The following is a 26,823-nucleotide window of genomic DNA, read 5'->3' on the forward strand; positions in this document are numbered from 1 at the left end:
TCTTTTACTAAAATTGAATATAGTAAAGTTTTTTCTGACCACCGTTTTATTTTATATACTTATTTTTTTATTATATTTCAGATAATAACAATATTTAAAGCATGTTTATAAGTCAGTAACATGTATTGTATTATATATTATGAAAGTATGTTTGTAAATTTAATTATCGTTTACAAAAAAAAGTGGTTTTAATCGTGTTACAGTTTATTATTTTATGACGGGGTATATATATATATACCGATTAAAGTTTTCAATTAAAGCTTTTTTTTATAAGCTGTGGATCCAAAACAACATACATAAATGAAATCGGATTTTTTATACTGAAAAAAAAATATGACTATGTTAAAGTTACTCAGTTTAATTTTATCATATAATAACTTTTAAATTTAAAATATTTGTTTTTTTATAGTTTTTCTTATTAATTACGTTTAACGTTGCAATAATAGGAAGCTTAAAGTACACATGCACGTAATTATACATAAAATTATAAATGTATTATTATTCAAGCTTTTGATTTGAATAAAAAAAACATATATTGTATTATGTTAATACACTGTAACGTAAGTAGTAGCAATAACATAAAACATCAACTCTCACATAGGAATAAATATTTGTTTTCAACGAATGCGTTAACTCGTTTCTACGACAAGGCAACACTGGTAATCCTCCATAAAGTAACTCAAGGAAATCTCGTTATATAATTTTGCATAGTCAAAAAAGGCTCGAGTGTATCAAAAGCGACTTTTTGATATATATTCGTTTAAGATAATCCCAGCGCAGCGTTTTAATCTTATAAAGCAATCTCCAGCGAGCTTCTGTCTGCACAAAACCTTCACCTCACAAATCCGTCATGTTGCAAAATTAATTAAACTCAAAACGCTCGTCGAGGTACTAATGTTTTTAACGATTTTTATATGTATTTCATAACGCTTTTCAATTGGCGTGATGATTTTTTTGTGAGGATTTACTTATTTGTTTTGCGCAAAGTTTTCGACGCGTAAAATTAAATTTGCTGATTTTTTCAAGCTAAAAACTTTGACAATACGAATGGGCCATGATAACGAATATTTTATACGAACAAATTAAAATATTTTTAATAAAATCCAATGCACCAGTTAATAGTTTACGTGCCAATTTATCAGATAATTATCTATATAAATATTAAATGGTTTCTATTGAATAAATTATTCCACAATCTGCTTTCAATCAGTTAATTTATAGATGTCTTATATTAGTCAAGATCTAACGATTCAATTACTTGTTATTCCATTAAATTAGATATTGTATTGAATTACCAATATTGGGATTAACTAATTATGATTAAAAATAATTATATGTAAATACACTAACTCATAATAACGCATTGAACAAAATTTTGAGAAAATTGATTTACTAGATAATATGGAGGAAAACTTTGCCTTACTAAAAAATATTTTTCCTAACTCTATATTTTTAATATGAACTTTCTACATATGCGCGTTAAATAAAAATGAATCCCCTACGATAAATCTTACGGCGTCTACGCCATGTTTTACTATAAGCCCCGGGCGACAAAATCGTCCCGCGGCCCTGAATGCTTTGCCGTTCCTGGACGATCACGTGCCGGTGGGGCGCGGACTTTAATATGCAGCAATAAATGGCCCGTGAGGATATTCTCAAAGGATTCCTGCCTGATGCCGAAACGCCCGCATTTCCAAATATGTCAAATGGCCTACATTACCGCATAGACATAAGACGCACTTTTTATAAGGGCGCTAATAAAAAATCTACAGATATATGACTTTGTTCTGACATTGAAATAAATCGATTTATACAATTATTGTAGCAAAAACAAATACGGCTTAGTTAGTCTTGAAAATATTTGTTTTATACAGTGTAACAGGAGTTAGTAATATTTATAACATATCGATATTATAATTCTCAAAGTATGTCTACACTGATATAAAAATAATCGAAAATAAAACACTTGTGCTATGATTTTTTCCAAATAAATAACGAATCCCTGAAAAGTAGAAATATAGTTTGTCGGATTATATTTACACTAATTGTAATAATAAAATACGGATCTTTTGATAGATCTTCAATATGACTATTTAGAGGTAGAAGCTACGTTGTTTTTTTAAATAATGAACACTCGACAATGCGTAAAATAATAGCTAGAGCTCCTAATGAAATTTTGATCTTTTAAACTATCTTCATTGTGTAAACTAATGATATTATTTTTTACCATTTAATAAACGCATTTCGGAAATTTACTTTAAAAGCTTGTTATTGCGACCCAACAACCTAGCCAACATGCTGCTGTGGCTCAGACTCACCTCTTGAAATCACTCAGACTCAGACTCTTGAAACAATAAATACAATTAATCTGATTCATTACACATGCTTGATAGGTATCGAGTCCCACATGTAACATTTTATTCTGCGCTCCTTGTCCAGTTCCAGAGTTAAGCACGCTTTTATAACGTCTGGATCCTACGAACGTACTCACTAAAAACTGTACATATATCTAGCATGTTCAAATTACACGACGATCTCGATTGTTTGCACCAAAAATTCAAACATAACAAAAAACTTTGTCTTATTAGTAGTTAATATAGACCGAAATTATACAATCGAAATTTTTTTTCGTCACACCATAATCAACACGATGCGTGAGCGCTTAGAAAAAATCAAGATTTATCACGCGCGCCACATTTTTTAAATCCTAGCCACCCTCTTCGTACTCGCGCCGTGCCGCGACTGTGGCGTCCGTAACAAATGATCATCCAGCGTATCTTGGCGTGACAGTCGCCTAGACCGACACCGAACAATTTATATGTATCATTTTACGCCGTGCTTTTCTTGAAACAAGGATTACGACGTTATTATCCGGCGAGATGGATGGCCCGTGGGCCGAAAAACCGCCCAGCCTGGCTCCGAGACCCTTTCGCACCCCCATCGAAGCGCTCGTTTATAGCTGTCTTTGGCTCAGAACACGCTCGTAATGGACAATATCCCACTGTCCATAAAAAACCAATTGGCGAGCGCATTCAGCCAGACTTATCCCCGTTGATCCCATTTTGCGACAAACGCGGATGGATTGATTTTTATTTAGAGCTTAACGACCCGAAGGAGAAACTTTTCTATGTACAGAAGCATTTACTTTCAATCAAATAAACTTGTTTATAGATAGTATTTTAATTATATAAACTATCTGGATACTAGTCAAAGAAAAAAATCTGAGATAAAAAACATAATCTTGCACTCTAGTAAAGAAAAATCAGTGTATTGTTGGTAAAGCGTTTTAACCACGGCTTTTCTAAAAGTGAAGATGATTTGATGAAAATCTTTTGATTAAATCAGATTTGTAAATAGTTACTAATTTGTACTTTTCTAAAACGTTCCTGCGCAAAATACTTTGTTGCGTATTGCTTAATTATTAGATATTCCGTTAAAAAAATTCCTGAGAAACATTTAAAAAGATTTAAGTTTTTACGTCAAACTTAAATATTAATGCAGTAATTCTTGCCATTTTAACAAAAATAATTATCAAAAAGTGTTAATGGTAATATCTTATTATGGAACCGATTTTTAATAATTAATCTTAAAAGGAACACTGACTAATTCCAGATCAGTTTCGTTTTGTCATTAAATATTCAACAACCCAAAAAAAATAGTGCCAAAGAATATATTATAAAATTTCAGCTTAAATGAATTTCAATAAGGAAGTAGTGAAACTACCGCGACTAAAATATATATTAAGTATTCCACGAAGAAAACTCAAACGTGTCATTTCTGATTCAACGAGTTTTATTTTAGTGATTTTCTTGAAAATCAGCTTCACATTAAAAGTACATTAAAGATAAATCTCAAGAAAAAATTAAATATTCATTAAACAAGCTTATTACATTTCATAAATTGGAGACATTGTTTGTGTACCACATAATTATTTATTGAATTAGCTTAATAATTTAAAATAAAAACAACACTAGAACATCCAAACTTTTTAAAGAAAGATCTTTACCATAAAAATGTTATACTCTGTGTGTTGGGATAATAATAGTGTAGTGTATGAATATTATAATCGATACAATTAACTTTACGAACAATATAGATCAGTTGTGTACCTCGAATATTAATTATATCTGACCAAAAAATAAGTATCTTAGGTATTAGTTTAAATACAACATACAATATAACCACAAAAACCATAGCGTTTTTCAATTACTATCATATGAAGAAGATTGAAATTACAATTTATTTCATAATTTTAATTTTGATCATTTAAGCATGAAATAGCAACAATTACAACATATTGTATACTTCATGGACTTATTACCTGTTGATTACCATTTATTGATTTATTATGAATATAAAATTGAAAGAATCTCTTGAAAAAGTCAATAAAAAATTTTCAAAAGCTAATTTTTTTTATAGATATGGAATTGTCAAAATTCTAATAATAATTAATAGAAATTTCCGGACATCTTAAAATTGTTTGACCTAACAAAATATTAGAAGTCTTACAGAGCAACTCAGACTTGTTAAGCAATTAGCAATTAATTATTTAATTGCTACAGAAACTCTTTAAACCACGTCTAGAAAAAACTCTAATATAATAATTTATTGACGTCCAATTTGCAACAAACTGTCACAAAAGTATATATTAAATATAGAGCTAACAAACACCTTTTTCGGCATATAAGGTTGGAATAGCATAGTCCATAAGGCTTAGACTGACAGAGGCCATGGGCCTAAGCCACGACAGCAAACTCAATTTTTTATTTATAAAAATTCGTTATTATTTAAAACCTATCGCAGCTGCAAAGTAACATCTATTGATTCTAGAGCATAATAAATTATATAGATGTCACCGATTCTTTCAGTCTAGTGGCTCATAATTACTATTCATTATATCTGATTGACTTACACAGTTAGAATAAGTACAATATAAATAAAACAATAAAGTCTAAATAGATATTTTAATAAACATTAAATAAATTTACACTCAAATGATGTAGCTATTGAAGCAATAAGTTAAAGAGTTGCTACTGCTTATAAATTATATAAGAATAATGTTTAACAATATAAGTAAATAAGGTTAAGACAATCAAAACAATTTAAATAAAAATATATTAAGACTATTGACTCTATATTATTATACAAAATATGGATTTTGTCAAAAAATATATATTATGTTGTTAAAAATGAATAGAAAGAAATAAAATTATTTATAAATTACTGATAAATATCTTTATCAGAAATATATAAGAATGGCAGAGATATTGTATTAGCTAATTGTAACTACACCGAAAAAGAAGAAACAAATAAGTAATAAAAGAATTCCAGACATTGGAGACAAATGGGTCACATACAATATTAATCGCTTGCATAAAGCATTAATAAGATTGGGTTTACGTCTACGGAAATTGAACTTGTATTTAAAAACCATATATGTATATATATATATATATATATATATATATATATATATATATATATATATATATATATATATATATATATATATATACATATATGGATATATATATATATATATATATATATATATGTATATATATGTATATATATATATATATATATATATATATATATATATATATATATATATATACATATATATACATATATATATATATATATATATATATATATATATCCATATATGTATATATATATATATATATATATATATATATATATATATATATATATATATATATATATATATATATATATATATATATATATATATATATATATATATATATATATATATACATATATGGATATATATATATATATATATATATATATATGTATATATATGTATATATATATATATATATATATATATATATATATATATATATATATATATATATATACAGATCTGAACAACCACATGCTGGGCTTTGCCCACACCGGATGTTCATATTCTCAATTTTCCCCTGAGGATGGCTGGGCGAATCTGGCCGAAACGTAGTGACCATGATTCCACACGGAATCAAAAAAGTACGCGGAGTAATCTGACTCCTAGAAATATTAACCATATATATATATATATATATATATATATATATATATATATATATATATATATATATATATATATATATATATATATATATATATATATATATATATATATATATATATATATATATATATATACATAAGTATACACTATAAAGAATATCAGATACCAAATGTATTTATTTTTTAGAAAGTGTTTTTCGCCGCACAACGTTATAGATATATAAACAGTTAGAATATTATATATCTTTTCTACATGTAAATATAATATAAATTATATAAAATTAACATGTGTATATACATATCAGCATTTGAAACGTATTTACTGTTTTTTTAGAAAAAAAATAACAATTACTCAAAAATCTCACTAAAAGTGTCTTCAAATATAGAAAATCCATTATTTTGTTTTTTATTTTCCATATACATGTATATATATGTTATTTGAGTTTTAAATTACATCCTTTTAGAAACGATAAAGGTTACTTTTTTGCGTATCACGATTAAAAATAATTTGATTTATAATACCTATATAAATAATTGACTATAATAAAATAAAAAGCTGTCATATTTTTCTATTTAAATTAACTAAACAAGGAACAGTGAATAATATTTTTTTTTATGCGGCTTGTAGTAATTAAAATTATATTTAATAAATTTCAGCTTATATAATTATATTTTTTGTTATATATAATACAAATATCTCTGTTGATTTAAGTCTTAAGACAGATGTGGCAACATCGCCCCCTTAACCATAATCGTAAAGTTTACTTACAAAAACTTCAAAGAAGACTAACGAGCGGATAGAGCCATTAATTTGCCTCCTTTGCAAAATCGATCTTTATTTTGTGTTTCTGTTTTGTCTGCGGGAGAAAACGTAAATAAAAAAATATATTAAGTCCGCCTATTACATCTCTGGCGTCTAAAACTGGGCACTTTTTTCCCTCGTCCTTAACCGTAATTGAATTAACAAAGGTGAGCGAGGAAAATGGGATTGTTTACCGAGTTACGGACTGTATCCGGACTGCGCTCATTTCAGGGGATGTTTGCCTTACTAAATCAAACGAAGAAAAAAATTAAAACTCTTTTCGAACCGTAAAACGGGAACGGGGCGCTATTATACTGGAATTATTATTAAACTCCCGAGATAAATACACACTCTATGTACTCTCTGAAAATAAAATGAATGTAAATAAATGATGTAATGGGTTACTTTAATTCATATGTACATTGCTAACGAAACTACTAAAAGATACACTATGAACGTTTAAATTATTTTTATTTAATAATTTTAATAAATACATAAGAAGTTTTGTCAAATTTTACAAACCATTGCCTTCTAGCATTTTTTCGAATAGATTATACAATTAATAATAATAGATAAAAAATATATGTATGTATATAATAAATATACAAATTAATCTATGTGCAAATTGCGGCTCGCACAACAATCTTTTTGTCGCAAACTCAAGATTGAAACTCAATAAAATAATCAAACTAAAAAATATTTGACTTTAATTAATAAAAGAATTTGCTAAGATTAATATTATGTTAAAAAATAGTCAGTAAAATAATAAGAATTTTTATTTTAACTCTTGTGGAGCAGTAAATAGTTGTAGTTAGAGCAATTGGTTACGGATTATTTTGCATGGCCTAATGGTTGCTAATTAATGGAAATAAAACATTTTATTATTAATAATTAAACATTATGCTTACTCGTAGTAATTCAAAATAATTAAATCAATATATTATATTATTTTTAAAAATAAAATCCTTATATTTCCTTACAAGTGTGTAATTTGTTTATCTCCTCATAATAGCTGCTATACTTTCAAGTTAAAATCGCTTAACTGTCTCGTTCGCTCTCTTGCCAGAAACGCAATACAGATATAATGGAGGAAAAAGAAGCTCTTTTGTACGAGATATAAAATGTTGTCATACAACTAAATCTAGATAAAAATAGACTAGTTTTGCGCCACTGATAAAAATGCGTCTCTATAATATGATTATTGGTTTGTATGTATAATTACACAGATATATTTTTTCTAAATATTCGCGTAAATGTTTTTCTATCGAAAAACATAATAGATGGTCAAAATATGGTACGTCAAATATACATACAAGTTGTTTTTATTTACATACATGTTAATCAAAATTTATTTAAGAAAAAAATACAAAATTGCTATAAAGTATAAATATTTGTAACTATTGTGTATTATATACCTAATTAATATTTTAGTTTTACAAGTATATGTATTAAATCGTATATACTAATTTCTAACCCCATGTATCTTAACAGAAATTCAATTTATCTGAAAGATCAACAATTTCCGGTAACATCAAAAACGGAAATTCTTCATTACTCAAGCAATTTAATTAACTAATTAAAATTTAATAATGTAAGCCATATTATTTCGATGGCTTCGAAGAAAACGTAATTTGTGTTTAGTTAATAAAGAATATTCTTTACATTAAAACTATAATATTATTATTTATATTATAAAATAAAGTCGATCTTTACAGTTCTATTTTAAAATTCTTAATGAATGACTAGTAGATTGTAGCTATATAAAATAATATTATAACAACTGGTGTAATAAAAATATTTTCGCAATAACAACCCTAAATATTACTATTAGTACATAGTTTAGTGACTTCAAAAAATTTTATCACAGACTTATAGAGATATATACAACTGAAAATCAGGTTTATAAACCTAATGTTAAAGCATTAAAATCATTACAGCGTTGACTTTATTATTATTCTTTTATTGCAACATGAAAGGCGTTAGTCAAGTGTATTTTAAAAAGCTCAACACATTAAACAACTAGTAAATAAATAATAAGACACCTAACTGAAAACAATCTGTAAATCAGTGCCATATATTATATTTAATTATTTATATACGAGTATTACAGCTTAGGATCAATATATGTCACTATGCACAACCAATATTTTTTTCAATTATTAATCTGTGAGTTTAGGGAAATCTAAGAAGCTCCTATATGTGATAATCATTCGAAATTAAAATTATATATTAATCATTATTTTCTCTATCACATACTCTTAAAATTAAAAAATATTAGGTTTTATATATGGTGTCTAATACCAGTGACCAGTTATTTTTGATATTAGCCACCATTGATCTATCTTGTTCATTTATTAATGTAAATTTAGTACCAGTTAAATGTATATTTGAAATGTTTTGAACATATTTTTTATAAAAAATATAAATTAACCTTTGTAATCTTAGTACTTATAAGAATCATAAATTATTTTTTTTAAAGCCGATTTTATAAATTTTCAGGAACTTTTATAACTTTCTAATTTATGTTGAAAATAATATTTTTTCTGTGCAAAACATAAGATATTTGTTCCGAAAAGAAATTTCTACAAAATAAGACTAAAAATATCTTAGTCACAGTGTATTTATTAGGAAATTAACGGTTAGTCCTTACACCTAATTTGTGTTTCAAAAAAACTAACATACCTTTGCATACTAGTTACTACACCAGCATCAATAGAAATATGATTTTGAACGCACTGTATAGTTCATTAAGCATTACAGGAGTTGCTTTCTTAAATTATTAAAGAAACTTAAAACCATGAAATGGTAGACAATGCCACATACAAAACTCTTAGGTATTCAATCTCACTTTGCCTCCGACTCAATTGTGTACACTTTTTTCACGAAGGGCGTGTGACATAGACAGTTTTAAATTGCCAAGCCCCCGTATTCTATAAATTTCTCTAGCAACAGAGTCGCTCTTCTATTTCCTGCAATTTATTTCGTCTATTTGCCCGCCACCATAGAATAGCAAGATCGATGGCACCTCTGAGCATAATACACGCCAAGCGACACATAATTAATTTTTAACCTTAAGTTAACCGGGTCTCAGTTAAACCTACCTGCAGCGAGAACGTTTGTCTTGCAATCTCCTGGGATTTTATCATCTCGCTCTTCCTTATACCTTGCTTTCACTCTATTGTTTTGGGAGAATAATCAAATCGTAATTTTGAATTTATGCAAGGCATTGCAGTATACCTGATTTATGATGTTTTACCTCATTATAATGAAAAGTCAATCAAAACTTTAAGATCGTTGTTAAATGGTTCAATTATATTTGATACGACTCTACTTACACACTCGTCCGATTTGAACTTATACAGAGTTTGGCCTTGAGCTTGCTACACGTGAAGCTCACGCCAAGTCTACACAAACGACATTTTTTATAATTAATATTTTATAATTACATTTTTTCTGCATAGATATATATATATTAAAAAATATTATTTTTTAAATATGCTGTGACCTGTTCCTAATAGTTTAGAAAAATATTAACACATCTGATAATATTTACGATTGACTTAATCTGAGTAACTAAAAAGGTTTATATTAGAATGTTCACCAATTGCTTAAGATATACTTGAAAGAACATATATCGTACATAATATACTATGTACATGTATATGTAGTTATATAACTATAAATTCTCACATACATATGTATGTATGTATATAGTAAGAAAACGATTGAATTTCGCTACAACGTGGACTGTCATAAATAAAGATAATTTGGCATGCGACGACTGCGAAATTCGCGACAGCCGCTTGTCGCGCTTAAACACTTTAAGAAAGCACAACATGACAGTGACAAGGCTTTTTTATAATATCAAAAAGACCTTTTTTAATAGAAGAAACAAGTTTAGAACGAGCAGCGATCGTGGAAGACGTGGATCGTGTTCGAATCGAATTTATGAGGCAATCGTGTCCGAGAGCTCGGCGCGGCAGACATTTTTCCCTCTTTTCCTTTATAATTCACCCATACTTGCCGAGGCAAGACCAGAGCTAAAGGGTCATTCCACGTGTCGGTTTTAACAAAGTGATATCACCTGACCGATCCATTTCTCACGAACACCTAGTCGTTCGCGGTCTGGACTACCACGGTTTACCTTTTATTCCCCTAAGATCACAAGACAAACGCCCGAGCTGCAAGCAACTTTAATAGAGACCTGGGTAACTTTATATTAAATACTATTTAAAATATCAGTAAATTTAAAATATTGAGTAATATTAAATAAAAAACATCTACAAGGGTGAAAAGAGGTCTGAAATAATGAAGGCAGAGCTAGAGAGATGGTCTTTGAGTACCCAATGTCTACCCAATGACGTTTTACTACTGAGCGGTCTATCGTTCACTCTAATTGCATCAGGGCACTAAAGTACCGGTGCATTCATTCAGTTCGAAGCATCGCTGCTTTAAATGCACATAACAGAAAATAAATTAAAAGCTATGTGCTCATAATAAAAACCTTTTACTTCGTTCCGTCTATTATCGAAAGCGCGGAATGTTCTTTTTACGGCTCTTTGTTTGCCTTTTTAACCCTCTCTATTATGGTACTTTCAAAATACCAATTGAAATTAAGATTATTCAAATAGATATACAGGTTGTTTTTATCTACAATGTGTAGGTAGTTAACGCTACTTTAAAAGCATTAAAGATAAAGAAAAGTTCTTTCAAGAGATACTTTTAACAATATTACATGGCTTTAGAGATTATTGTTTAGAACGTAATTAAAAAACTTAATCCAACTTATTGTGTTCTAATATTCAACTTTATTGTATAAATATATTTTTGTTAAAAATATAAAAAACTCGATTGTGTAGAACAAAACAGTGATTAATAGCATATCGTTAGTTTTTTCCTGTGATTCTAGTATATTTAAAAATTATTTGTAAAACCTTTCGTTTTTCAAATATTTAAAATATTTATTATTCACCTTTCATTATTCTGCGATATTTTTATATAGATTTAATTACACGTTTAAGATAAAAACTCAGCGTAAATCCAATACTAAAAGTAGTTTCACATTAATTGGGGTTGCTCGTGAAATTATACGTCCAAGTTTATCTTAGAGCGATTAACACGTATCTGTTGATCTAATAATAAATCATAATATAAAATAATAGAAGTAAGTTTTCGGTAATAAAATAATGTATATTTTTATCTTAAGAGGTTATTTATGATAATAAAATTGGATTGAAACTTTAATAATTTCATATTAAAGCTAGGTATATAATTAATATTTTATTCTAATAACTAAAATGATTGTTATCAATCTATGTGTTATAGTTTATACCTATGTGTTACGTATTATGTGAGTGTGTGTGTCGTTCCTTTGATATCTTTGAGGCTCTGTTTTCTGCAATCCCAAATGACCTTCATATACAACGTTTCCGTAACGCCCTTTGTGCGTGTGTAAAGCTTTAGTTTGAAACAAATTAACGTCGAAGTCAGAGAAACTAACTTTAAAAATACGGCAATTTATCCAGGCCTAATTATAATGGTTGAAACCTTCGATAAATAAACACGTAAATACATGCTTAAAAATTTGCTACACAAACGATAATTCCTAAAGCTGGTCCAACTAACGAAACGAAATATTATTTTAAAAATATATTTTTTTGACATCATGAAAATCAAAATTTTTGCAATATCAAATAAAATACCTCCAAAAATGAATGTAACATTATATCTGGCTCCTTTTGACAAAGAACGTCTTGTTTCCAACGCTTATTTAACTGTCGCTTATAGCGAGTGTAGCCAAAAGGTGGAAAGGGAAAATGCTCGTGTGGGAAGTGAGAAGAGAATCCGCTTGTTTCCAGTTTGCTTTTCCCGCTAAGTCCTAGTGTGTGTATGTCACGCTATCGCGGTTTAATTAGCATAACTTGTACAAATATTATATTTTGCATTCGAATGGTTATTTATTATTAAAAAATGTTTTATATTATGAGTAATCCATAGATGATAAAAACGAATAATTTTCATTAGGAATGGAAATTATCCTATTTTTTTGTTATGGTTAAAGAGAAATAGTGCTGTTTGGTTTGTGGCGTTTCTAAGAACTAAGGAAAAACTGGAGAGCCATTTCAACACACTCTTGTCCTAGTCCTTGTTCGAAAATGCATATCACATATAATTGTCACTGACCTAATTGCCACACAATTACACAATCACATTAACACGGACAATCACATTAAATGACGCGTCCCCGGCAAATGGATAATCATTAATAATGACCCATCGCAAAGTGTATATGTGACAAGATCAAGGACGAGAGCGGCAGTTACATAAAATTCATGACCATGTCTGGAACATCACAGCCGAAATATAGAAAAGTACGATTAAATCGCGGTGAATCTCGAGATTCCAGCAGTATTCGTTTTACACTCTAGAAAAATAGATTATCCTTATAAATATGAGAAGACGGGAAATACCCTACAGTTGTGAAACAAGTTTTTTGCCTCATAATTGTAACGAGCTTTGGGAGTAGCTACTCCAAAAATTTTCATATTACGCAAAACATTCATTATGCACGTTTATTTATTATATACGTATATACTACATTCTCATGTAAATTACCCGAAATTAACTTTTTAAATAAATTATGAGACTTTGAACATCATTTAAAATAATAACATTCGAGCAAAGAGAACTTACGAGAAGGAACACATTATTTATCATATTGTGAGAGACTTGCAAACAACATCGCGAGACGCTTTCATAATTAACAACCAACTTTGCCCTGCCATTGTCTTAAAACTTTGTCGGTCTCGGTCCAGGTGGTCAATTTGGACTGTTTTGTATCGAAGTTGACAGTATTGTAGACGATGCAGTAGCTTGGAGTTTGGCAATATAAAACGGAATGCAATTTACTGCGACAATAAAGGTCGTCGCCAAGACTACGGGAACTTGTCACAGGACTATGAAAGCAGTTTGAATCCAGCAAGTGGTGGGTTGTTAAGCATTTTGAGCACATCGTTTGGACGACCAAGTGCGCCTGACCGCTGGAGTACCCATTAGCGGGATTTGAGACCCTTCCCTTTACACAGTGCTAGGTACAATACGCGATTTCTGGTTTTGAAGCATTTTTCACGGAAATGAAATACTTTTGATATTTTTCCAAGATGATATGGAATGACACGATAAAAATGTGTAAAATACAAATATATATATATATATATATATATATATATATATATATATATATATATTACAGATTTAACTTTTTAGAAATTTTTAAAATTCAATTAATTATTTTACATTTTTTTATATATGTATGTATGCCTACATAGATTCTGAATTTATTTAACCTAAAAAAATATTTTTATAAATTTTTATATTTATGAAACAGAGTGTAGTAGAATGCAGTAGTAAAGAAGACGATTTTCTTGATAAAAAACCAGTATTAACTTCCTGCTGCTCTAACACCCAATCTGTGTAAATTCGCTAGTATTTGCTGTCCATAGATTTTATTTCTTGTGTTATCTGATTTTTATACAGGTGTATGTATGTGCAAGTCCAGATGAAAAATACGCCAAAGAGAGCCATAAGAAAAGCCCAAAAGCTGCGAGCACCGACGAATCGACATCTCTGGGTCTTCAGCCACACTTTCACTTATAACAGTAATATGCTTAGTTGAACGTGCGCCACAATAATGCATTTACATTATCTTCGATGCTTACAGTCTCTTACTTTTATTCACCATGTTGTAAATTGTTTACTCAGTAGGACGATAAAATTGACAATAATCTTCCCGTAAATTTCAATATACAGCTCGTACTGAATTATTATTTCTGCAAAACAATTGAAACATTTTAATGCGTTGAGCGGTGGTTAAGCCATCTGTTTTGTAAATGTATTGTTGCAAACTAACATTTGATATTTTAAACAGCCGCGATTATTGACAGCTGTCTGGTTTACAGTGCTGCCAAAATAAGAAACTCGAATTAGATTACTCTGAACATTTACTTTCAGTGCCGTAAAAGTTTGATTATTTTTTAAATTGACGAAATCTTATTCAATTACCTATCCTTGTTACTTTCAGTGGTTTTAAAGAATTAATATATCTAAATAATAATAATACTAATACGATCCTAATTATACGCGCATCAAAAAAGTGACGGACTCTAAGTCCTGGAAATAAATTCTTCCACGATAAAAGCCGAAAAAAAACGATGTCAACTTTTAACGAGGGGAAAACGCTGACTATGAAATATATGAAAAAACTTTTTTCATTCGTTTACGGCCTCGGCCCTTGCGTATTATACAAGGCTTTCGGTGGTAAAGTTATCTTTGTACCCCTGGCGCTGGGTATCTTTGACTTTCAGATTAAGAGAACCGCGAGTTCGGTCAAATCCTCGTTAATGGACAACCATTGAAACCGTAGGATTAAAATAACCGAGAGTTATTCATATTGCTTATTGTTTCCTAAGTTGGAGTTGAAGTTTGCGTAGGTGAATTTAGGAGGCGAATTATGTGTCCGAAACCCGATACATAAGTCCGAAGCGAACCTTTCCGTTAGCTTAATACTTAATGGACCACCTACAGGTCACTTTGTTTCGCCCCGAAACACGTATTTAGGTGTAAATTGATGTAATACAATTTGAACTCGAGTTACCGTTAAATGTTAAATGCTAGAGTGCGATAAATTTACTAGAGTAAATACCTATTCTGTTTTCTCTAGAATTCAATACACGATGTGCATAATGTGATTAATTTAAATGAATATATGTAAAATATAAGACGATAGTAAAAGTCATATTTGAGAAAAAAATTGTACATACAATTTTTTTCAACATATTCAACAATTCATACAAATTGTACATACAAATAAGTGGATGAAAAACCATTTGAAACTGGTTTTACCGATGTTATATGATAACACAGTTATTGTTATGGGCATATATATTTTATTTTTATATACATAACTAAATATATTTATCCAAATATACAGTAATAATTTATTTTAATCCTTGCCAAGGCAAGGATATACATTTCATACATCAAGATATATGTAGGTACATTTTTTTAAATATATTTTATTTGTTATATTTGCTTTATAAACTCTGTAAATTTGCCTATATATGCTTTTTTAACTGGCTCTTGATAATATTAGATTGTAAATTATATTTTAATATTAATTTATATTACATTATGTATGACTAATATATTAACGTAATTTATCGCCATAAATAGAAACAATTTCAGTAACTGTTTCTCCTATCGCGCAAAGTAAACGAACCTTGCATTTAGTGAGAAAAGAAATTGATACATCTATTTCGAACACACACTACAAACACAAGATTGCTGCATTTGAAACCTGCAAACTAGTGTAAATGGAAGTGTTATCAACAGAGTAATAAAGTCGCTTAAATTTTACTAGCATTTATATTTTATTTTCGAATATCCCTAATATATATATATATATATATATATATATATATATATATATATATATATATATATATATATATATATATATATATATATATATATATATATATATATATATATATATATATATATATATATATATATATATATATATATATATATATATATATATATATTGTTATTGATATCGCGATAAATTATGAAAATAGTTTTAAGCGAAATACATATATCTAAACTGCTGATTGATTAATAAATGATTAATAGAAAAAAAATATATCATATTATAAAGCTATTTACGTTATTATAAATTATTTAAGCCTTAAGTATCCCCTATCTTCTTTATACGTGTTTTCAAACGAACCAAAGTTTAGAATAGCGCAAAAAACTCAAAATCCTTACTAAGCGTCTTGCGGTCTCGCGGTTGGTTAATAAGTAGGCTCGCGGACGGTTGAAACTTCGGTAAACCGATAGTGTGTTTTGCCTTTACTAAGTTTACTATGCAGAAATCTCGTATCCGTTAGCTGCTGCTGCGGCACTGGCAAAGTTTCCACACTCGGTAAAACTTTTGCATGCGCATACGGGAGCCATCATAGTTTGTTATTCAACAAAGCCAATCCGAATTAATGCCTATCAACTGTGTACAAATACGCGGCAACACAACGGGAGCACCAAAGACGAAATGCCGGATGGAAACCGAGCTTTTACCGATTCGCATTAATTAGCTAAGCTGTACAGTACAAATCCGAATTTACTGCGTTCGTGTGTGTACTATTTACGGCGGCGACAAAGTTACATAATTGATTTAATCTCGATCGTGCACATAAAATACAGTTTCGACAGCATTTACAGTTTATTGTTGCGATCCTGGCGTATATCTATTAAATGCGCCGACTACGTGGTCAGAGGACTCAATAATTAATTTCGGATCTGAACTACATTTTGAATTGTTAATGCAATGTCAAACTATCGGCAGTGCGAAGAGCTATTTATTATGAAATTAACATGCAAATAATATTTTCACGCACACACAGCCGTGCGAAAGGGGCGTAGCCCCGGGCCTTTAAATCTAATTAAACCGAGAACATCATTACAAATTTTAACTTGAAATATGTTGTAAACAAAGAAATAATAAACGCCATTTTATATTCTGCCAATAAAATTTGACATTATAGAAAAACATTTTTAATAAGATTCATAGGGAAAAGTACTTTTTTATTTATTTTGAATGTACTACAGAATGTTCACAATTATGCGCGTACGGTGAGATACAACCCTTTCATTCGCTCGAGTGAGGGTGAGTGAGAGATAAGGGTGTGCGTTACATGCGTTCCGCACGCCTACACGCGAGCGAGCGAAAGGGAAGGTATCTCACCGTACGCTGCTCACAACACATAAATGATTAAAAATATGAGATATATTCCTTCAAAGTATGTTCATCCAACCTAGACGCTCTGCTCATCACATTATTTATGACATAAATACGACAGCTACAACTTAAAGTTTTCTTTTGTATGCAGATGATTTTAAATTGTTTGAATTCATACGATCTTTTGCAGACTTCTCTTTACATAATGATTTAAATTCTCTAAGGAGATGGGCTTTAGTGCCAGAATGTGCCTTACTGTGATATTTTCTCGATCCCGTTCGCCATTATTTAATTTCTTTGATCTCGGTGGGAACATTTTGGCTGAAGAAACTTCCACTAAAGATTTCGAAGTTATTTTGAGAGCTACATGTAAACGACGTTTGCGAAAAATCTTAGTTAAATTAAATAAATAAGTTAGTTAACTACAATATTCAGTACAAATTACTTATTAATAATAATTTTTAATAACCATTTTACTCTCACGTCTGCAAATTATCAAGTAATATATAATATAATCTTAGATTTGTCTTAGTCTTAGCAATAAAGCATTAGATTACCACTTCAAAATTAGTCCAGAATTATTTATTAAACTCTACCTGATTTTCCATTTAATTCTCGCTTATAAAATTCTAGATTAGATTTATGCTTGTCCCTTTTTTGCTTGATATACTGTAAATAATAATATAAAAACAAACTAAAATTCAGCGAACCGATCAATCTAACCCGACAAAGTGCCTTGAAATAATCGATTCCAGTTCCAATTTTCATCGCTCTGAACGAGACGAGTTTCACGCGTCCCTAGTGACCTTTATTAATACGTACTCATCCGAATATCATCCGACAACAAATAATACATGACAAGCAGCAGAACTGTCTAAAATTTTTACTAAAAAAGCATCGTGTTTATTTTTTAAATTACCTATACACGATACGTGATGAATTCGAGAAATTTACTATGATAACTTATATAAAGTACAAAGATATTCTAAATAATTAAAATATTATATAATATTATATAATCCCTAATATAAATACCTTTGCTTTGAATTAATAAAGAAATAAAATACATACAGAAGTATTTATTAGTCTAAAAAATAAGTATTGCACCAAATAAAATATATAAATATTCGCTTAATTTTTTATAAAGTCTTATCCGAAAATATTTACTTTCATTAAACCGATATTTAAATTAATAGTCTTCCTCTTTTAACGTTTCTTTAAGCAAACAAGAATGCTCAATGAAGAATATATTAAATATATATAACACATAATTCGTACAAGAAGATTGTTAAAATTGAAAAGCTGCAGATGTGCCGCCTTCTTGAACATCAGATTTATTATAGTTAATTAAAACATTGTTTGATGTTTGCCATGAATTTCGTTATATAATTTATATAATATTTAAATATTACGGCAAATAATAATTCAACTAAAAGCTCGCATTTTAGTATTATATTATACGCTGATAAAAATCTCTCTGTGTTGATAAAAAAATTACACGAAAATAGACGCTATTATATTATAATAATACATCTTAAAGCCTTTAAATATAAATTAGCTCACTGAGTAATTTTTAACTTTACTAGAAAAGTAAAATATGGTTACTTTTATAATTTTTTTATAAATATTTTGGTATTTTTTTTATATACATACAAATATAAAGATATCTCAAGAACCTATTTATAACTTTACCGTTTAATATAGAGCATTTGATTATTTTGGGATTTCAAAATATAGATCCAGATTAATAAATGCTATGAACTAAAATGCAGAGAGGACAGAAATAACTGATAAAAAGCGTTCCACAAAGCAAAGCCGACCATATTGAAAAATATTTCGTAGATGTAGTTTACATATAGAAAGAAAGAGATTCAGATTTTTTTCATTTTAGTTTTATTAAAAAAATTGTTGAATTTCATCTTAGTTATCAGTTAAATTTAGAGGTCACCATAACGACCATTTTAACAACGAGAAATATGATCTCCCTCACACGTCATAATCAGCCCGTTTAGGCAGTTAGACTTTACATTACATAACGAGAAAGAGATCTCGTTACCACAGTAAAATAATGTCAACAACATGAAATATTGCATGGGTCGTCTAATATCTATACACAATCTGTCTCAATATGTTCACCATAAAAAAGTACAGTTAGTACGATAAGACGCGCGCCGTATAGTGTGTTCGACCTTGCACACGTTACAATTATTCTTTGAGCTCGCTAGGTAACGATCGCCGAAGTAGCAATCTGAACCGTGTTTTCTCTTAAGGCGTGAACACGTTTTGAAGATGCAATTGCTTCGTAAACATACTCCAGCTGCAATTCTGCGACACTTGATCACAAACGGCAGCGACACGGGCAGGCCGAGGCAGACTCGAGAGTCTGATCGATTCGAAAGACATGAATTCGTCCTGAGAGCATCACGAATATCACTACGATAATTCCAACTTCTTCACAAGCACTCATCTGACAAATATGACTCGAAGCACCAGCAAATGTTTTCTTAGTTCCAAGTGGTAAATTATACCTATCAAATAAACTGTTATCATCTTTTCTGGCCTCCATTTAGCTGCAAAGTCACACCCCTTTATCACCAAAACTCGAAAAGAATAAACACATAAAAAGTACAATATTGACGAAAAACGAGAAAAAAATACCACTCCTAACGAACTTATAAATCGCATAAAAAATCAATGAAATATAACGACGTTAATAAAAAATTCTGATATAAATTTACGGATCGTGGATATTGTCTAGTATATAAGTTTCTGGTTTTTAAAACGTCTTCTTGACGAATTATCACGTCGATGTACCGCAACCATCCAGCGGCATCGTATCACTTTATTCTAATCACGTCGCCGCTCTGCGCCATGATCCCTCTGGTTTACGATATAAGCGCACTTTTTTCAACTCGGCTCCCCCGCGATAAGGCGTCGCTTCCCCTTCAGCAATCTGGAAAGCCCTAAATCTTTTTGGCGGACACATCGTGGACCGAGTGGGTGGGTAGAGAGTGAAAAAAACGAGGATGCAAGCCGGAGTTCTTTTTGCGAACATATCTCATGCCGGCGCCCGCTTCCAGCGTCATTAGCGAACTACGTTCCTTCCCGTCGACCACCGCCAAGCTCCTTCTTCTTCTCCTCCTCTGCTTTGTCGTACGTTTTATTTCCATAATCCAATGCTGTATGCCAGGAAATGACGAATTTAAGAGGGCGAACCCGCTAGCATCTACTAGAGAGAGAATGTGTACGGTACATGTGTCATTAAGCGAGTGCGCTGTATTCATTACGAATACATCTTAGGTACGTATATTTTTGAAGTAGTATACGTAATGCTGCTTATTCTCTATTTATGTACTAATACATTAGTACTATATTTAAGACCAAAATAACTTTATCATAAATATCTTTTGCTTACAAATGATAATAATGTTGTGCTAATTGTGTTCACATTTAATAATAACAGAGTTGCAAATAAAAATTATCAATTTTTTTTATTTCCAAAGAAATTAAAATTCTCATTTTTTCACTTTTTGATTTTCTAGAGAAATTTTGATTAAAATATGTATATTATCTGATCACTATAATACAATATATTATTGTAGATATGATTATATTATTAATGAACAGAAAATTAGGTGATCATTTGAAGACAACTAATAATAATTTATAATTTAATAATTTAAGGACCAAAACAGATCGATCTACTCCAACTGATTACAGAACGCCAATTCCCTTTTATATAAAAACGATAAATATTACTGAAATGCTGATTATAAAACGATTAAAATTTTTTGGAAAATCAACTTTATATGTATATCAGAGCATTCAGATTTTCATCGTTAAGCTTTATTGTCGAAGAATAAATATAGAAATTTCACATGCCCAATAAAACGTCAGAAAAAATACAAAATCAATTAGACTGTAATGGTTTCATTTTAAACTAACCATAGTTTACGATCCTTTAATTATTTTTTTAATTTAAATATTGACATCGGTCAATGTAAGTACATTATATGTACATATTATTTCTTAATGCTATTGTTAATATTAATATTAATATTATTATTATGGCTGTTAATGTTATTTGTAGTTTTTCTCAATATCATTATAAAGCAGAGAGGTACAATACTTAAAAAATATTAGTTTTAGTGCTAAAAACACTTTAATACAAATCAGAATGCAATATTTTCCTAAAATTATCATAAATAGGTTTAATTTTAATAAACTATTTTAATTAATTAAATAAATTAAGACGGAAAAAATATAATAAAATAATTTTCTCAATTATTAATCTTAGAATGTCCGTTAACACTCGATGGAGTTTTTCTGTATTTCATATTGAAAACAAATTCATAAATCAAAAACAGGAAAATATCTGCAGTTATTGAACAATTCTTCGTATTTAAATATCATGATATATAGTTATTCCTAATATTTAGTTATTAGCTGTTCAAGCTGTTTAACGCACTTGTAAATTCTATAGTTCGTATTTTTTGGAATGGATAAAAGAGTGTTTTTATATTTGCTGCTCATGAGATCTTTAATCGAATTATGAAAATCTGTACGTTGATTTTAAAAAGATCTCTTGACACATTTAAGGGAATATTAGTTAAAAAAATAAAATGTTATTGGTTTGAATTGAAACTATCCACAGTCAGTTTCAATAATACGATTTTGATGTAATTATCGTCGGGTAGGGCGTGGGCCAAGGGCCGTTATGGCTTTCTCCTCAGAGGTGGTGGCTTAATGGGATCACTATCCCCTCGTTCGCTTGGCCATAAAAAGTGTGTCTCTGCCCCGAAATTATTATAAACTGTCTAGGGACTGTTCAGTATTCAGGAACATGGCCGCCCGCTAATAATTCTAAAGCCCCCCCTGTACGCTTTGGCCCTCCTTTATTGCGCGATAAAACACCGTTCGGTTGCCATTTTGCGACGCCTTATGTCCTTCATCGTCACCCGAAATTGATAGCGAGACTTCTTTCTCGGATATATAACCGCCATTGGCGATATTTCATTCCCAAACTCGCCCCCGTTAGGTTTACAGGTGAATTGCTGTTGCCGGGTATGTCGTAATTCGTAGCCCGTTTCAAAAAATGTCTTGCATGCAAAAAATAAATATCTAGAGTTTCTTAATAATTTAGAAGAGTTTGGGCAGTCCGTTTTGGTTAAAAGCAAATGAATTTTATTATGGAGCATAAACATTATATGATGACCATAAAGTATCTGACCTTACGATAAAATACTCGCTTACTTATTCAGTTTTTTTCTAGCTTAGATAATATATCTTTTAATCTGGTCCTATTTACCCTTCGAAAATATAGAATAGTGACCCTAGTAAACAAGAAACCACCTTTTCCTAACGGAAATAGAGCTAGGGCTTAGCTTTACACAGACGGCAGAAAAATCGATAGCTAAGTTGAGGCCATCTTCCGGAACAAATATCAGCACCCCGTCGTCCAAGACATCCGAATTCTCACGTAAAGCCACCTACATTTTCTTTACTTGCAGATTGAGCTTCAAAAACCAACAACCGGACCTTAGATGTAACCATTGACGGCCGTGTAGTTTCGACTATATTGCCCCTGTTATAAAATGTTTATTTTTAGTATTCCATTGATTGTATTCGTTTATTTTGTCCACACAATTCCAAGAACATTAGATATGATAATATTATATGTTGTTTGTGCAAAGGCGTGAGAATTCTCGGTACCCATCTTGTAATCATTTTCTCACTTGTAGATGCCAATGTTTCACAATATATTCGTCGACACGTGTTGTTTAATCGATTGCAAAGATATACATGTAAGAAACATAAATAAACTAATATATAAAATATTTCACTTCGCCGAATTTTAATATATGTATGAAGCGTACAAATATTGAATACAATTCTGAATAAAAATTGTTTTCATCGTAACACTGTATTATTTATTAAAAAATATATTTTTAGAACCGCATATAATATATTGAAGAAACATGTTGTGGAAAAATACGTAAATTTATATAAAATATTTGTTACTTGGCGAAAAAGTGAAACTATACTCGCGAGGCTTCCTTTTTTTGCCACATTTCAAAAAATCTGTATCGAACAACGTGTTGAATAAAAATAACCGTAAAAGGAGCCGAAAGACATCCCACAACGATACAGCTGCTTCGTTCTCTCTTTCTATATCTCACTCACTCTTTTGCTAGCTAAAAGTCACTCGCTCCTTTGGGGTAGAATTTGTCACCTCATATTCAGAGTCAAATGTCTCAACACTAAATGTGACAAACCTTTGTATCTCAAAGGAATAGACGAAACTAAAAGCAGCGGTCTTTTCGTTTATCCTTTTTCACATATGTACATTTATATACATATGTGTATATATAATATATTTATAGCTACGAAGCAAGAAATCTTTGAACAAAAAAATTGTCGCATGCTCTTTGACATGATTGAATGATATGATATGATTAAACATACTAACGCACAGCTATGTCGCACACATAGACAATATAACATTAAAACGTTACATAAATTCAGTTATTTATACTTTAAATTATAATATTTAGTAAGGAAGATCATATATGATGCCTAAAACAACAAACGACATTTTAAATAATTTTTATTAATTAATCCTGATCTTTGAAAACGCACAAAAGTCACCCATATTTATTAAAAGAGGGACCAACTGTGCGTAAAAAAACTATAAATCAGTCTCAGTGCTGTCAGCTTCTGTAAAATTGTTATCCATAAATACGTTTACAATCACAGCATGGATTTTGTCCCGCCCATTCTACAGTTTATACTAAATTTCTGTCTTCACCAGGACAATGACATTTCTTGAAGCAATAATTCAAGTAAACCTCGCATATACAAATTTTGGTAAGGCCTTCGACAAGGGTTGTCATTTTTTATTATTAAAAAATGTTGAAAAATGAATTAAAGAATCTTTGAAATAGCAAAAATATTTTTAAGTAAAAATTGAATAAAAATATTTTTCATGATACCAAAAACTAATAATAGGATAATAATTACTATTTATTGTAAGTTCTCTACACTTTTTTTAGACTTTTTCAAATCATATTTTAAAATAATCCAGAGCTGAAAACTCAGTTTAAATAAGTTTTAACTGTAATATTTAGATAATAATAAAATGATTTTTGAATATTTTATCATAAAATGTTTGAACAATGATTTTTTCAATGATCAGCCTAAACATGTATACCTACGTTCAATGAATCGAGTTATATGAAGTACAAAATTTTTATACAACCCATATACTTTAATAAATAAACGCTTCTTATTGATTGTTGAATGTGAAATTCTTATCATTTTGTGTTTATTCAAATTTAGAACCATATCAATAATATTAATTTTTACATGACTATTATTGATATGGGTCTAAATTGATGTAAAACATACAATTATATATATACATATGCGAATCTGAATGGCTGAAATGTTTATTATAAGATATAAATCTTAAACTTTTCAAACTAAGCAATGACTAACTTGAGAAATTGCTTTCTGATTCTATATTTTAAATAGTTAATTGTGACAAATTATAATCTTGGCTTTGTATTTCTACCACACTAGAACGCTTTAGGCTAAATCTAAGTTCAAACCATACAACTTGTTTTGTTTAATATGTAACTGAATGACAGATGTCACAACTATGTATTTTTTTGGTATGTATGTTACAGAGGTTAATGTAAATAAATATAACAATAACTATAAAAATCATAATCTTAAAAATAAATTTAAATATAATATAGACAGAAGAAAACAACAAAATCTCTAGCATTTGCATTTAAATTAGGTTGTCGTAAAACGTACTTTAAAAATATTTTGCAAAATTTTATCAAACTTTATCTTTACTATAAATTTAAATCATTATTCGATTTTATAGATTAAATATAATAAAAAAATGTGGTGAATCATTGCTGTGTTTCTGTCGTTGATAAACAAAATAAACGACAGTAGAGCAAGATTTGATCATTGCTAGTGTTCAGGATAAAATTTTTGTGTATTAAGTCAGAGATATCACATGCAATTTTTTATCGAAAGTCAATATAAAATGACAGGTAATTATATGCAATATGATGTCTCCCTATATGCACACTATCGACTTGAAGAGCAATTAAAAAAACATGGGGGTGCAATTGAACTTGTTTATTGATTAAAATATTTGTCAAACAGTCAGAATTTAAGCATGTCATTCATAACAGCCGATGTAGACAATATTAATTTTTAAGCATATAACAGAATTTTATAATGAAAGAATAAAAGAAAGCTGTTAGGATTTAGGAAAACTTTTTCACTAATTTTTAAAATAAGCTCCGGTTTCTAACCAAATAATAAGCATGTTTTTTTTAAAACTCATAGTTTATATCTGATATAGCTTTTTTTAATAAATAAGATTGTAAGCTAAATGCTTAACGTTTCTATTATTTGTAATACCAAACACAGATTTAATAATCTGCAAATCTGAAATTGAAACATTACATATAACACAATATTTGTACATCACTGTCAGTTTTGAATGAACTACGCGTTTGTTTATTATATACTAATCAAATTTTATTATAATAATGGTAAATATACATTTATTCAAACAAATATTTCCTGTAAATAAAATATTAAGACACAATGATAATAAGGAATAATAAAGTGATGAAATTGCACAGGTATTTTTAATTATTTTATAAAAAAAATCCTCAAATAAATTTTTAACACTTTTTAATTAGCTACATAGTGAGAATATTTCTATAATTTTTGCTTTACATGATTAGCGCTCTAATTTATGTTTCTTAACGCCTAATTGAAAGTTGTATTTACTTTTAAATTGTAGGAGCTTCTTATTAAGCATCTTATTTATGTGCTAAAAAAAACCTGAAATCATATATATTATAACTTTATGTTATTGTTGAATACGTATAAAATGTTTTTTATGAGCTGAAGTAGTTTATTATTACAGATACCTCATGTGTACTAACCTCCCAAAGTTTGATTATACACATAACGATATTTATCAACAAAAAACAAAGCTGTATATTGGATATATTTACTATGTGAAAAAAGGAGAACGAAAGTATTTTTAAGATGTTTTTGCGTCAATGGAATTTACAAATAGTTGAACAAATATTTTAATAACTATTAGTTAAACATACTATTAAATATATTCGGTATTCAAATATTC

The sequence above is a fragment of the Plectrocnemia conspersa genome, unplaced genomic scaffold (genome assembly GCF_051122295.1).
Source record: "Plectrocnemia conspersa isolate PC_06_02 unplaced genomic scaffold, ASM5112229v1 ptg000003l, whole genome shotgun sequence".
Classification (NCBI taxonomy): Eukaryota; Metazoa; Arthropoda; class Insecta; order Trichoptera; family Polycentropodidae; genus Plectrocnemia; species Plectrocnemia conspersa.